The sequence below is a fragment of the Calliphora vicina genome, chromosome 4 (genome assembly GCF_958450345.1).
Source record: "Calliphora vicina chromosome 4, idCalVici1.1, whole genome shotgun sequence".
Lineage (NCBI taxonomy): Eukaryota > Metazoa > Arthropoda > Insecta > Diptera > Calliphoridae > Calliphora > Calliphora vicina.
In genome coordinates, this window is record NC_088783.1 from 69807681 (window position 1) to 69824022 (window position 16342).

General features: G+C 31.8%; 1 protein-coding gene across 2 annotated transcripts in view; it reads right to left on the minus strand.

Moving 5' to 3' along the window:
• Nucleotides 1-16342, minus strand: part of LOC135957257 (uncharacterized) — a 99610-nt gene that overhangs the window by 55172 nt on the left and 28096 nt on the right. For both annotated transcript variants that reach the window (XM_065507973.1, XM_065507974.1), the window contains exon 2: nt 6314-6402. The gene's annotated coding sequence lies outside the window, so the exon portion shown is untranslated. The remainder of the gene's footprint in view (nt 1-6313; nt 6403-16342) is intronic.

Genomic DNA, 16342 nt, shown 5'->3' on the forward strand with positions numbered 1-16342 from the left:
TCTTTTTCCCTTTGGTCGTCTTACAAATGTTTTCCCATCACTGCCTCTTAAATTTTATTTGGATTCGTCGGAAATGAGGACAGTATTCCATTTCTGTATCGATTAGTTTAAATGATCCCTGGCAAATTGTAGACGAGCAGAACGGTTCTTTTTAGAAATTAGTGGTTTTTTCACAGGACGATAGCAACCAAGACCAGACCAGCCACATTTGCCTTGCGACTAACTGTTCGGGTACTTATTTCTAATTTTAGGCTATTAACAACCTCTCAAGGAGTTATTTTTGGGAATTTCTTGAACTCTCTCGCTATTAAATTATCTTGTCTAGGAGTAGTCTTACGAGGTCTTCCACTTAAATGTTGAGTTTATACAGTCTCGCGGAATTTCTTTATAATTTTTGAAACTGCTGATTTAATTATTGAATATTTGTCACAGATACTTTTTTGTTTTAAACCAGCTTTAAAATCGTTAATTATTTTATTTTTTAAGTCTTCACAAATCTTAACTTTAGCCATTTTCGTTAACTTTGAAAAACAGCAATTACGCGAAAAACTTAGAAAAAGAAATTGTGAAAAATTACCAGAATTTAAAAATAAAATAACTGTAAACAGGATGCTTACATCGTTATTTTAAATATTATTTTCGTTTTACACTTCTTTCTTTCTTGCAGAAGTTTAAAAGTTTCCATTGTTTTGTCAGTAGCGAAATAGAGAAAATTTTTAATTTTGTTCCCTTTTTTCAGAATATAATTAATTATGTTGTTTGTTTTTCAGTTAATTTATATTTTACTTTCATAGGGACGTCATAAATTCCGAAATCACTCTAAGTGAATAATCAAGATCATGGTCACAAGACAGATCATTTATTTTTCAAATGTTCTATCAATGAAGTATTCAAGGAGTTCATTTAACCAAACTTCATCCATTAAAGATTGAAATTCCGAATCGGAAAATAACCTTTCATATATTATTACACCGAAGTTCCTATGTTAATGATCAGTGAGAGTTGAAAAAAAAAATATTATAGTGCGGCGATTTCTTAAGATTCGTGAAGGATTTTATAAAAGAATACGTAGATATATAGCATGTTTTGACAATAGTTTCTCGATGTACTCGGCAGTTTGAAATGACATCCATAGAGATGAAATCAATTACTTGGTTGTAGGATACCGTGTGAATTTCGTACTTGCACTATCGCCTATAACAGACTCTGAGTACGAAATCGTTGTGGCATAACTTATTTCAGAATGGAGCAACAGGATATATAACTTCTGGTCCGGCGTAAACATTGATGTCCCCATCTTATGTCTAGAATTTGTTCAGGAATCCCATGATACCCTTTGTATGGACTCATTTAGTTGAAATGAATTAATTTCTTCTTTTTATGTTGAAGAAATTGTCATTGGGAGAATTAAATTGAATTTTATTGTATTGGATTTCTCTATTTCTTCATTCTTAGAATCCATAAATACAGGATAACAAAGTTACATACGATTGTACTTAGAAAGGGCTGTATGATGGGAGGTCCACATACAAGTCAAAACTCTCTTCAAAACTGAAAAAATGTCACATCTATTTATTGATCTTTTTCTGACAAAGTTATCAGCTTGATTTTCTGATGTCAATTTCCCGCCTCGGAGCAGTGTTTTGAACCTATTGAGATAATTGGGATGTAATTAAAGATCGAAACTATGCGAATAATCTGGAAACTATAAAGACTAAAAACTATTAAAATGTCTATTGAAAACTCTTTCATTAAATATCACTAAATTTTACTTTAATTTTAAAAAAAACATTCCATGGAAAAAATTTCAAAATTCCCCGGCTATTGAAAAACTATAAACACAACACTTCCCAGCATACACACATTAATCCAGCAAAAAATATTAAAAAAGCATTTAATTGAAAATTATCTGCACTAGCACTAAATTGTTTGGCAATTAATGGTTGCTGCTGTCAAAATTGGCGGCTTGCCAATATAGTAATAATGATACAGTAGTGACAATATCATGACGATCCTGTGCAGACAGTCAAAAAGACAATTGTGCTGACAATCTCATACATTTACTCACTTGTTGAGGAATTAATTTTCTTTCAACACATGTCAAGACATGATGATAATTTATTAAAAAAAATTCTTAACAATTCTTACAAACACACAATAACAAGAACAATGTAGGTAAAATGAACTTGTTTATTTTATACATTTAAAAAATGAAAATCGTAAAAGAGAATCTGCAATTAAATGATTTTTTTTTTGCCACATTGATTTTGTTGTAAATTTTATTGTGTTCAAGTGATGTTCTTTCAAATCTATAGGCTGACTTGACTGGCTGGTTGGTTAGGTTGGCTGGTGGCTGCCATTTAAAACCTTGTTTAGAGGTTAAATATTTTTCTCGACCACATCAAAACGAAATCGCTTTACATAGAATGTCAGTAACAACAGAATAATAATAACAGCGGCCGCAGTAGCAGCAAAAACAAACGCTATTATTTCCATTTCCATTTTAACGGGAAATATCAATAAAATGAATTCAAAACACTTAATGAATGTAATGACAATGATGTTTTGTTGTTGTTGTTATTGCTGTTGTAATTTTTTATTTTTTTATTATTGTTGCTGTTTTGTTCAATGGTAGACTGGTGCGGACTGTCACAAAAATTAACAATGCGAAGAGAAGCTACTGCGAGTATTATGCAAATCAGCCCTAATACAGAAATAGAATGTCATTCAGACATTTGTATAAAGTTATAAATATTTTGCAAGTTCGTTGAAGAGTTTCATATTTTCAATAAATTTTGCAATTAAAAGACATGGAATTATATTAATTATATCGCCTTAATAATCTGAATCGTTTCGGGACTAATCTCAAAGCACCTATCTCTAAACGTCGCTCATCGGATATTTAATGTCATTCAATTTGTATAAAGTTATTTTGGAAGCGAGTTCATGAATATTATACCGACCGTCTTTAGGAATTGAATGTGTCTGGATTTTCCGCATAGATTTGATCCTTAATGGATCGTAGGTGGAAAACGCAGCACTGAGAAGGTCAGTTTACATCGAAAAGTCGACTGATAACTCGACCTAACTTTGTGAACCAAAGATCAATGGATTGATGGGACATTTTATTTTAATTTTGAAAAAATTCATTTATGTGAACCCCTTATGCAGGGGCCTCTTTACTGCTGGCCTGATAGATTTGGTTTCTCTTTGAATGTGGAAATGTTTACATGTTGGCAAACGCAGCTCCGAGAGGGCCAGTTGACATCGAAAAGTCGACTGATAACTCATTACCCATGTTTTTGAGCAAAATATCAATGGATTGATGAGAAATTTTATTTCAATTTTGAAAAGATTTTAGTATGTGAAACCCTTATACAGGGGCTTACGACATTTATGATGCTCTCATTACTACAGACCTGATACTTCTTGTTTCTCTTTGAATGTGGAAAAGTTTCCATGTTCTGCTTTTTTTTCAAAAATCACCAAAGCGAGTCTTTTTTGAGAACTTTTGGTTGATCAAAAACTGATTAATAAGTTGTACGCTTAAAAAATGATTCGAAAATTATTCCCATTAATGATTGAAAAAAAGTGATTCATTTGAAAAACATTAACAAAATGTACATCAATCATAAATAGATCATACAGGTATTCTAAATATGATTGTTTACAAATATATTTTGTAATTATATTTCATGCAGTTGGAAGACCAAAAATTGTTTCCTGAATTATTGTTTTTGATTGTAAAAGACATAAAGACTCAAAAATTACTAAAATATGATTCGAAAATGAACAGCAATTCTCAAAAATGACTCCAAATTTAAGAGCAATTTGACTCAAAAATTATTCAAAAATGAGCGGAAACTGATTAGAAGATCAGACTTATTTACACGAGTCGCGGATAGGATATCTTTTTCGATCGACAAAAGTATCATTTACGATCAGAAAATTAACTCATATTCCAGCTTTTTAATCGCGCTGAAGTATCAACAATTACTTGAATTTGATTGAAATGTTGAGCAAATGCTAGCTGGGAATGAACAAATAGAGAAATCCAATTCATTCACCCAATGACAATTTCTCCACCTGGGTTCTACATGGTTCTGCAATTAAATGATTCCGTAAACTATGTGTCGATATCATCCTCGATATCCAGAGCAAATGCTAAACATAAGTTGAAGGCTTTAAACATAAGTTGAGGGCTCCCTTATTGGCATCTGTTATAGGCGACAATCCAAGTACGACATTCACAAGGTATCGTACAACCAAGTATGTACGAAGAGAAACTATTGTCAAATTATCCATTAGACTATCCTATATCCACGATAAACAAATCCTAGGAAATCGTCACACCATAATTTTCATTTCATCACACGCTGATCATGAACATAGGAACTCGGGTTAAATGATAGAAATGTATGCTTCTTATATTAATCTTAAAGTCGTTCAATGCTACAATTTTTATTTTTCGTTAAAAGCTTTCAAGTACGAACTGAAATCAAATGGATCCTTTATATACCTATGTATGATTTCCTCGTGTGTACATTGGTTCGGTCTGACAAGTCTCGGGACAGCCTCTAACTGTGTGATATCGAAGTTTGTATGACTCGAACGTGGCATTGTTCTCACGGTACAACCTTTGTTTCCTACTAATGATAGCGTTCATTGATTATTTGAAGGAAGTTTCTGAAGATTGTTAAGACTGCGTCCAGACAGCTTTGAATATTTGTAACTTCAGCGGGTATCACTCAATGAAATTCACTGTACCCGATCAATGCAACTGATCAATGACTGACCAATCGTTTTATGGATAGCCAACAAGAAGGGTGTATGTTGTTGAGGCAGGTCATTCACAAAACTGCGTAATTGATATCGTCTCTATGAATGTCGTTCAAAACTGTGTAGTACGAGCTACGATTAAATTGATCCTGTACAAACCTCTGAATGTCCTCAGCGCACGTAGGTTCTGTCTGGCATATCAAGGGAAATCCACCAACTGATTGGCATTTCTGTAATTAATGTAATCTATGAATCACGATAAGTATGAGCTACGATCAAATAAATCCTACACACATCATCTGAATGCTCTCCTCATAAACATGCATGTCGTGTCTGGTATTTCTCGAGGAGCCTACAACCGATTGACATCGGAATTTAGATGTCAGATAAGAAATTTCTTATTTTACTTCGATTTGGAGTTATATATTCCAGGTTACAAAGCAAATACTCTGAATCAATAATGCCGTCCATTAATTTTATTAATTATTTACAGAAACAACAGAATTGATGACATTCACGAAATAAACGAAGCACACCTTGATATCTACATAAAATACGACTTAAAAACTTGTTGCATTATCATTGACGTCTTGGAAATACAGCAGTAATAAAAAGTATTTTCAATCTCATTCAAAGACTCTATGATATATCCAAAGAATATGAAAAAATTAGGTTTTGATTTTAGTATTTTATCAATAATATTCTAAATACTTTAACCGCATACAATATCCGAAAATTTTTTTAATATCCTTAAACAATCCCCTATTGCCAGTCGAAATTTTCTGTCCCCAAAAATCATTTACAATACCCAACTCTGGGGACAAATCCCCAAATCTGTCAAGCCAGCTTCTGAAGAAAGAAACATCAAATCATCATTCGGTGAAAGCCACAATCAATGAAATAAGGAGAAATAAATTACTATAAAATGAGAGTTCACTATCTCTCATTTGAACATTGACATAGACTTTTGTGTTGATTGATGTCCTGTCCGATGCGCGAGATATTGGCGGTCAAAGTGTACATATATCTAGCTGATTCTTTACAAAATGTTTAGAGTATGAAACATCCTACTAATTTTTCTTTATACCATCAACCCTTCCAAGATCTAGAAATTTATCCACAGATCACTTCCTCTGGAAAATATAATTTATTTCTTTGTTTATAATTCAGATCGATTTGATTTATATTGATCTATTGATTGACATTTTTGATCTAAGTTCATCAACGTGCCTAGATTAGTTTTTCAATAAAATTGTCCCCTATATTAATCAATAACCATTTTCCAAAAAAAACCGAAAGAAATTGTTTAGCTAATAAAAAACCATTAAGCCTCTTTTTGTACAGATTCTATAATTCCTATTTTTTTTCCAGAATAGGGCTTAATTTTTGCACATTAAAAATTACTGCACATTAATTTAGTTGTTGTTATTTTTACAAGATGGAAAAACCAACTCATAAAAACTTATACATCCAGGCACAAAATAATAGAAACACAAATTGTATGGAAATATTTTTGTTGGCATTTAATACTTACATCATGTGATGGTTTTTTACAAAACCCAACGATATAAGTTAGATATCACGCCTAGCAATGTAGCCAATTACCCGGGTTCAGAAATAGTGCTGCAAAGAAATAATAAAATAAAGGTATTAGGATTAGAGTTTTAGATTTTCGGTTTAAATTAGTAGTAAAAATTAAATATATTTTTAAAATTGTCAACAATGCTTAAATATTTTACCATTTATTGTTTTTATACCCTTCACCATGAGTGGCAAGGGTGTATATAAGTTTGTCATTCCTTTTGTCATTCATTTGCGACCCCACAAAGTATATAAGTATATTCTGGATCGTTATAGATACGAAGTTGATATAGCTATGTCCGTCTGTATGTTGAAATCAACTTTCCGTAGCCCCCAAATAACTTACATACGTGATTCATACATCAATATATCGGTAATTCTTCCGGCCCGGCCCACAAATGGCAGAGATATAAGGAAACAACCGGGACAACCTCTATTTTTGGCCTATTTTTCATCTATATCTGGATTACTAAGTCATTAATATAGACAATATGGATATCTAATGATAGATATTTCAAAGTCCATTGCAACGATGTATATAAGGCTATAGTAAGTTGGACCTACAATGGGTCAAAATCGGGAAAAATATTTTTTTAACCCGAATTTTTTTTCATCAAAAAAAACATTTTTTTAAAAATTAAAAAAAAAAATTGTAGAAAATTTTTTTAAAAAAAATTAAAAACAATTTTGAAAAAAAAATTAAAAATCAATTTTGAAAAAAAAAAATAATATTTTGTTTACTTAAAAATATTTAAAAAACTTATTTTTAAGTATAATTTGGTGAAGGGTATATAAGATTCGGCACAGCCGAATATAGCTCTCTTACTTGTTTTAAGTTAAGTTTGCTTTATAATTTAAAATCATTTGATAAAAATAATAATTTCATTATGAATAATAGCTTTACCATTGTAAAGGAATTTTCAATTTTATTTTATAGTTTTTTAGAATTTTAAATTATAAATTATAAATAAATGTTTTTTCTATTAGTTTGCTCACGTCTGTTGGCGTAAGTTTCTACAATATAATTCTTATCAAAGCATGTAATTTTTAGAATTTGTTACAGATTATTTATAGAGAACGCAGAGCAGAGTTCAAAGCGAGACAACCTTTTTGATTAAAATTGAATTTGTAAAGAAAAACTGGAAATTGAAAAATAAAGAGATTCCTTTGCACAAATAATGATCCAATGATAATCTGAAGGGAGGGGGGGGGTAAAAAAGATCAATCAATACACATAATTAACAGCTTTAAGATGTGAATCAAAATGAATATAACTAAACTAAAAGGGATTAAAAAGAGGAGACAGATATTTCAAACACTTTTGGCTGTAATTGCTAAAAATAACTATTTGAATTTCCCATATCTATCTTCTAAAAAAACTGTTAATAAGACACTGGACTCCGTATTGATTTCTTTCATAACAATACCCTAAAAATACTTAAATCTATTTTTTTAAATCTAAAATTACCACCAATTAATGCAAAGAATGTGCCTGTAGATTTACAAGCCTTTTCTATTTGCGATAAAAAGTAATAAGTTACAAAGCTGATATGACGACGACTTTTCCCTCCCTAATAATGAAATTCTTTAGAATAATATAAACAAACAATAGAGGCTAAGGATCGCTAAAAATGTGTATATGTACAAACAGTAACAAAAGGCCGATATATGAATATCGAATTTGCCATGTGAATTGATAAAAAACAGTACAACAAAAGAGAACTAACTATACACCAGATTTATTTTAGGAATATGTAAGAACAAAAGAGCAAATCAATAAATACAACCGATTGAAATGAGAGGAGAGAAAAAAAGAAACACAAAAACTTGTCAAATGAGCTAGCGGCATGCGTGTAATATACACATAATAATAAAGGTATTTATGGGGTCATGTTGAAAAGTTCTTTAAGATTTAAGAGATGCTGATCGTAGTTTTAAAATAACAAGTTTAAGTATGATCTACCAATGGACATCAGAAATATTGATCGAATAAAGCATAAACTCTGAAAAAGCCAAAACCCACAATCACTAGCTCTTGCACGACTTTATAGGTTCAATTATGGACCGATCCTCACAAAAGTTGGTAGAATGATTTAGGATCATATTAAACTTAATTATGTTCAATTTTATAACGATATTATTATAAGACAATTATGAATGTTCAATTTATTTTCTGATGGCGACCTTGTATGGGGACTAGAGACAAATGTTGCCCAATTTTCTCCATACTAGTATAATTTTCGACTACTTAGAACTAATTTGAAAAAAATTTTAACAGGATTGTCTCATAATCAACATATTTATGGCTGCTCAAATAGTATTTCGGGGGAACATTTATATGGGTGCTAGGTGAAATCATAGACCGATATTGCCCATTTTCAATAACAAACAAACCTTATCAACAGAGTATTTGAGGACAATTTCAGCCATCTTTGGAGCCTATCGTGTTTTCGAGAATCCTTGATAATGGATCTGTGTTTTCCAGTAAATATTAATCTTTAAAACTTTTTATGTAATATAATGAAGGAAATGATAAACTTGCATTAACTGCTTCTCGGAACTAGTTCCAAGTGTAAACATTTGGAACAAAAAACAAGTAAGAGAGCTATATTCGGCTGTGCCGAATCTTCTATATCCTTCACCAAATTATACTTCAAAATAAAAATTTTAAATATTTTTAGGAAAAATTAATTTTTTTGTTTGTTAATTTTTTGGAAAAAAATTTTTCGAATTGTTTTTTAAAATTTAAAAATTTTTTCTTAAATTTTAAAACTTTAAATTTTTCGCTAAAATAAAACTTTTGGTGAAAAAAAAATTCGGTTTAAACTTATTTTTAGGTAAACAAAATTTATTTTTTTTTAATTTTTTGGAAAAAAAAATTACGAATTAAAAATTTAAAATTTTTTTTTAAATTTTAAAATTTTTTTTTTTAATTTTTAGCAAAAAAAAACTTTTGATGAAAAAAAATTCGGGTTAAATTTTTTTCCGATTTTGACCCATTGTAGGTCCAACTATGGTCGTTGCAAAGGTCTCTGAAATATCTATCATTAGATATTAGGGTATTCAATCGATTAACCGATTAATTTTCGTCGGTTAATTGTTCGAATAATTTAAAATTGACGATTTTCAAATAACAAATAAACCGAATAATTTGTGTCGATTAACCGAAATTTCTTTTTTTTCAACCTTATGTAGAAATATAGTTTTAAACACACAAATTTTATTTCTTAACTCGTGAACATTCCCATCTAGCTATAGTTTTTTGAAGTATAGTACGAAAACTGAAACTAAGGAATTTGGAAATGACCTTTTTCTAGAACGTTCTATAATGAACTTTGTCCTAATGAGAGAAAGGTCGACATGGTAATAGACGAAACTGAAGACATAACTGAAACGAGTCTTTTATCCAAACTTAACGAAACTATTAAAGTATTCAAAATCTAAAAAAATCCAAAAAGGACTCCAATGGTATGATGGAGGATTTTATATGCTTAGAAAAAAACTGAGAAATTACTTTCGATTTCTCCAACATCTACAATCAGTAAGAGTAAAGTTTTATTAAAACTAAAAAAATCCATTTAAAAGGAAAGCATTTGAATTATATTCGTTTTTGAAAAGATTGTTTCACAAGATCTCCCTAAAATCCTAAAAAACCTCTCATGTGTATATATTTATTGTTTTGTTTAATGGTTATGTTTTGCTTATATAAGTATATAAAATTCGTGTTTTTATTTTCAATTTAAAATTAAAATAGAAATAATTCGGTTAATCGAATAATTTAAAATTAACCTCCCGATTAATTATTTGCTCGATTAACCGATTAAACCAGATACCCGATTAATTGAATACCCTATTAGATATCCATATTGTCTATATTAATGACTTAGTAATCCAGATGTAGGTCAAAAATCGAGGTTGTCCTGGTTTTTTCCTTATATCTCAGCCATTTGTGGACCGATTTTCTCAATTTTATATAGCAACCAAGCCGGAAGAATTCTGGAGATATTGATGTATTAATCGTGTATGTAAGTTATTTGGGGGCTTTGGTTTCAAACCATTTTAAGGAATGGGAACTGGAAGAGTTACGAAACATTTCCGTAGAACTAGAATGAGTACTGCCGATATGCATGCGTTCTAGAACTATTTAAATAGGAACAAATACAGTTTTTCTTGGGATTTGTTATTTTTGTGTTCTATGATCATTTAAAATGCAACCTCCATATTAACTATATCTTTGTTAGATAAAGCTTTTAGCAACTCTACATCATGATTAAACAATGTTTATAATTAAAGAAATACAGTTTAACATTATTTGTCCGGGATGTCCGATTGGGGCAAACTAGAATCCATAGGACGAATTATATTTGCTAAATATTAAAATGTCTGTTACAAATAAGTGACAGAATCATAAAGTCATCGAAATTGCAAAATGTTTCTAACACAATTCTGCGCTGAATTGATTACAGTTTAATGTTGTTCAAAATTATTGCATAACTATTTGAACATAAATTATTCGAATGAAATACAAAGTGCCCCAAAAATGATTATTACTAAATGAAAAATACTAAGCTTTTGCAAATGACAGCAACTGTCAGTTTTGTTCTGAAGTCTATACTATGCTCACGCTAGGACGTTTCGAATCCACGTATCATTCACAAAAAGCCATTAAGTCCACTCAAAACCACTACAAGGCGTCAATTTCAAGGGATCCTTTAACTTGAAAACAGGTTCAGTCTTCATGTGGAGCAAATTATCCTATTTGGGGACAGATCAAACTCATCAAAGGATCCATTAAGGCTCTACCGAGACACTTAACTTTAATCAGCAAGAATCAAAATATTTTGGAAATAAATCTGCCATTTCTAAATGGCTAAGAGAATTGACATGTAGGATCACATGACGTAGCAGAGGACTATACCCCCATATACCCCCAGGTGTTAAGAAACAAATCTTCAATTTTGAAATGGCTGAGCCGATTGACATGTAAGATCACATAGGCGTAGCAAAGGACTAAACAAGTTTAAGTTTTGATGACGGACTCCATAGACCCAACAGGTTTTAAGCTGTGAGATCTCAAAGTAGGGCCGCTTAGAAATACAAAATTTAAAAAAGCAAATTGTTTGTGGCTCTTCCAAAATCGAAGATATTAATAAAGGGGGCCAGAATCAAAATAGTTTCAAATAGGGTATCGACTCTGACCCCTCCAGAGTGGCGCTGTGGGGTCTAAAATTAATACAGCTCAGACATGCAACATTTTGAAAGAAATTTCTTGTGGTTCGTTCAATTTAAAAAGATTTTAATACATTTTATGATTACGAATTTTACAAATTATATATTTGATATAAACAAAATTAAGTATTTCTACAGTTTCCTAAAAAAAACTTTACAGTCCGCCTCCATATTTATCAATAGCAAAAGTGATCGCAGAAAATACACACAAAAAAGAACAAACTGAAAAAGATCTCAGTAGCACTCAACAAGATATAAACAACAACAACAAGAACAAAACAAAAACATTTTCCGCTTCTACTGCTGCCACACCAATAATCTCTCCTTCCATACAGCCAATCAACATGGTGTCAATAATATCACAAATTGAGTCACAGCCTCCTCCTTCTGTTTCTTGCTGCTGCTGCTGTCGATCGTATACTTTTATTGTAAGTATATTTGATTACACGTGGCAACATTTGTTACTTTATTCATCAACACGATCTCGATTTAACAAACAAAAGCAACAGGGAGCAATGGAATCATACATTATTTTCAACCAACAACCATCTATTATTTATTACTCAGAGCTGAAAAATCTAAGCGCGTCATAAAAAAAAATTGTTTGATAAACACATTTCTCAACTACTGAATATCGTTTTCTTACATTGAGCGGAAGTGGGTACACGGCACATTTGTGATTCTATCATTTCAAACATGAATGAAGAATGGTGGAGTAGTAGGCAGGAAAACAATATAAACAAAAGCAGTATGATCACTTAAGGTGGTTGAGCTGCTGAAGGGGGGGAAAGGTTGACTGGCGGGGTGTGTGTGTGTGTTCAAATTAATTAGTTTATTTAAGGATTTTTAAAGTAGAGCAGCATCCTATTTCGAGGCAGTTCAATGTACTTGGTGTTTTATAACAAAAATTTCCACACGTGTTACACGTTAATTAAACAAACACACACACACAAAATACTAGATTACAATTAAAACTTATATAAAAGTACAGTAACAAATTCTAAATATAAACCCACCAGGGATTTGGAGACAAGCTAATGTTTTAAGATCACTAAGATAGAGGGAGGGGGATTATACGGTCACACACGTAAGTATGATCTTCAGTAGTCTTTGAGTCTACTGTACTTTAAATTTTGTAGATTTTGAAATGCTTGTGATTGATTTAGCTTTAGAATGTTGTGTTTGAAAATCTGTCATTAACGCAATGTTTAAAAATTGTATGGATCAACTTACAAGGTATTTTATTCATCAACATTTTCCTTAATGACTTAAGTAAAAACAAACTTCGTGAGCATGTGCTTTGGTAAGATGGAAAAATTAAATGATTTTATTTAACAAATGTCTATTTAAGTCTGTGAGAAGATGTGAAGAATATATTTTAATACTTGAGAAAATTAAATTTGAATGAAATAATGGTTTATTTAAAAATATTTCACAGCTAAAAGAACGTACTGTTTGGCTTACCAATTCTGTAATCGGTACTAAACCTATATTTTCTGAATGGAAAACTAAGTTTGGACAAGAGTTTCGATTGCATATCCGAATGCTAAGCAGACAGCAAACAGATGTCGCCAGCCTAATCTAAGCCCTAATGGCATGGTGATATGCCATGTACAATGGTTCTCTCCGGAAGGACATTGAACGTGAAGGACTATTTCAATTCTGATCAGGTGCGGTAAGATCTACTTCGTCAAAAGCTCTATTCACAATACTAAACTGGTTATCGGTTGACTTGATGGAGATTTAAATGGCTATCAACTCTGTTGTGAGGCTGAACGCTGAAAATTCGTAGTCTAGTAAGAACATAGGACACTCCAAAATATTGGAATACTATGGGAATATTCATATCAATTTCGATTACTGCATTGCAAAACCATTCTTTGACATATTGGGATATGGGACTGAACGGACTCTACCCCCTGTGGGTGTTGCGAGGTTATACACTGACAGCTCCATGAGGGTGATGGTTGATACTTTAAGCTACTTAATTTCTGAACTGCTCTTCAGATCAAAATTTCCGCCATAAAACTGGCATCCAACTGGCTTAGGTATTATCGAATATCTGGGGACGAGATCTAGGTTAACCGTAGAATGACATAGCGAGACATTCTAGGATAACGCTTATATGGGTGATAACACTAGTTTACAAGGTTTTTGCTCATGAATTGAAACATATGGGGATTTGTGTATTTAGGTCTTCTACCTTCGGAAAAAATATTAAAAGAAATCCTGGACGTCAAACTTTTGAGATATTTATTAAACACGATATATATAAAAATGTATATTAAATTAGGACAAAGAAATTAAAAGTGAAGTGTTTTAGTCCTCTTTTTATAATTATTTTCATTTGTCTCCCTCACGACACTCCAACAGTAGTCTCCTAGCATATTCTGATTCCAAAAACCTTGATAATTCCTCTCGAAAAACTTCAAATCTTGATGGAAACGCTCTCCAGGTTCGTCAATCATGTGTCCGACGTTTTCCGGGAAAAAATCCACATGAGAATGTAAAAAGTGAATTTTGAGCGATATATTTTCACCCATCAGTTCTAAATTATGCAATAAATTCGCAACAATGTCTCTGTAATTTTGACTTTTCTTATTCCCCAAAAATTCTTGAACAACAAGTTTAAAAGAATTCCATGCTGCATTTTCAACATCGGTTAATATACACTCAAATTTGATATCACCAAAATTTTTTCTTATTTGAGGACCCACAAATATCCCTTCTTTTAATTTAGCATCAGAAAGACTCGGGACGCTGCATAAATATTGAAATGCTGGCTTTGTCTTATCTAAAGCTTTTACGAAATTTGTTAATGTAAATAAGGATTTTCCAGTGTTTGTGTTATAGGAAAACCTCCATTTGACTGAATAATTTTTCCGCAAATATAACAAAAATGGTTTGGGTTTATTTTACACTTTCTAGAAGACATTTTAAAATAGTTTTTACTTTAGAGTTTTGTATTTAATAGCAATTTATTAGCGTTTATCTACAGGCAAGACGTACTTTTAAACAGTATTTATTTTTTTCCCGTTAATTTTTTTTTGGAATTAGTGAAAAAATACAACTCTGAAAGTATCTAGTAGCTTCGCCAGAGTGTTGAGTACCCAGAAATGATGTAAATACTTAATTACCACAATTCGGTATACTACAGTATGCATTAGTAGTACTCAGGGCAGGTGAAAAATAAAAACCCATATATCTCAAAATTTTGACGTATAGGTGGGGAACAAAAAATGGTCAATTAACTAGCGTCCCTAGCTCTTCTCAAAAATATAAGTTTCATTCCATGAGCAAACAAAAATGTTTGATTTGTAAACTAGTGTAATCAGAGTAACTGTATAGCCGGTGAATAGGTCAGAAGAGGTGCGATGGTGGATAAAGAGGCGATTGACTCCTTTTCTGATATTTATCTTGCAAATTGCAAGACGATTGTCCAGCTGAAACTGTAGTAGACTGCACAAGAACCAAAGAATCCACTTGTGTTATTGCGAGGTCGACTTGATGCTGACAGGATGAGTCTACTTACAGGATTCCGTCACGTAATTGAAACACACTAAACCTACGGTTTAACAATAACTGCAAAGGTTTTCACAACGAGGAAGATGAGGAGATTGTGCCCCACCTATTATGTTATTGCACGGCTCAGTCCTGCATGAGTGAACGTACACTTGGAATCCCTTTCTTCTCGAACTTAGACGAGTTTGCGAGGATGAATCTGAAACATAACCAACATTCATGTCAAATAAGAGATTTGAGGGTCCTGTAGCTTAATTGCTTAGAGCGTTTGATGATTAATCATGAGTTGGTATTTGTGGCCCGGATTCGATTCACTGTCGATGATAATCAACAACAGTTTCTGATAATTATTAGTTTCTAACATATCTAATATTTATCACAGCGCCCTACTTCGGTAGTGTAGCATTGAAACATCAGTATTATAAATATATAACGGCTATAAAACTAGCTTTAAAATAATGCGCCTACTTACTTTTCTTTCACCATCTTTTCTTCTCCCACATATCCTATTACCAATGAAAGTTACAGAATTAAAATAATTTTTATCTATAAACAAAAATAAACCCAAGTAAGGTGCTTGAAGAGTGGCTACGCACGGAACCTAACCTAATCTAAGCCCTGGAATACTACGTCGTTTATCAGCGAACGTATTGCCTAGAACATATTATATAACAAGCAGAAAAATGTAATGGAGGCAATAGTAACCCCTCCCCACACAAGTTTTCGGAAGGAATGATTGTTGTGCAAAAGTCTACATTATTAAAAGCCATTTGGTTATTCTGCAGAGAGAAGTGAGATTCTCCGAAATTTCTTACATTGAATTTTTGCTATTTTTATATTCTTTCTTATTATTCTTTCTTTGCTATCTTACGTGGACATCATTTGAGAATTTCAGATGGAGTACAAACATATCTTGTTTATTGCAGTTTCCTTAAACTTGGATTTCATGAGTCAGCCAGGTGGTTTATGTTTACCCGAAAGTCTTCTCCTTATCTCAAACATTATCAATTTTTGCTATCGGAAACATTTGCCTGACTTGCATCAGTAAATACTCCTACTTATTCTTTATTTCTAATAGATTTGTCATTATTCTTTGATGTTTTCAAAATTCGTTTTTATTCTATTCAAAATCAAAGTTTGGGAGACCAGGCACAGACTTACATGTGCAAGACTGCGAGAACCAGATGATGGTTAGATTCAATATCAGCCCTACGTTTTACTCCAAAATCGC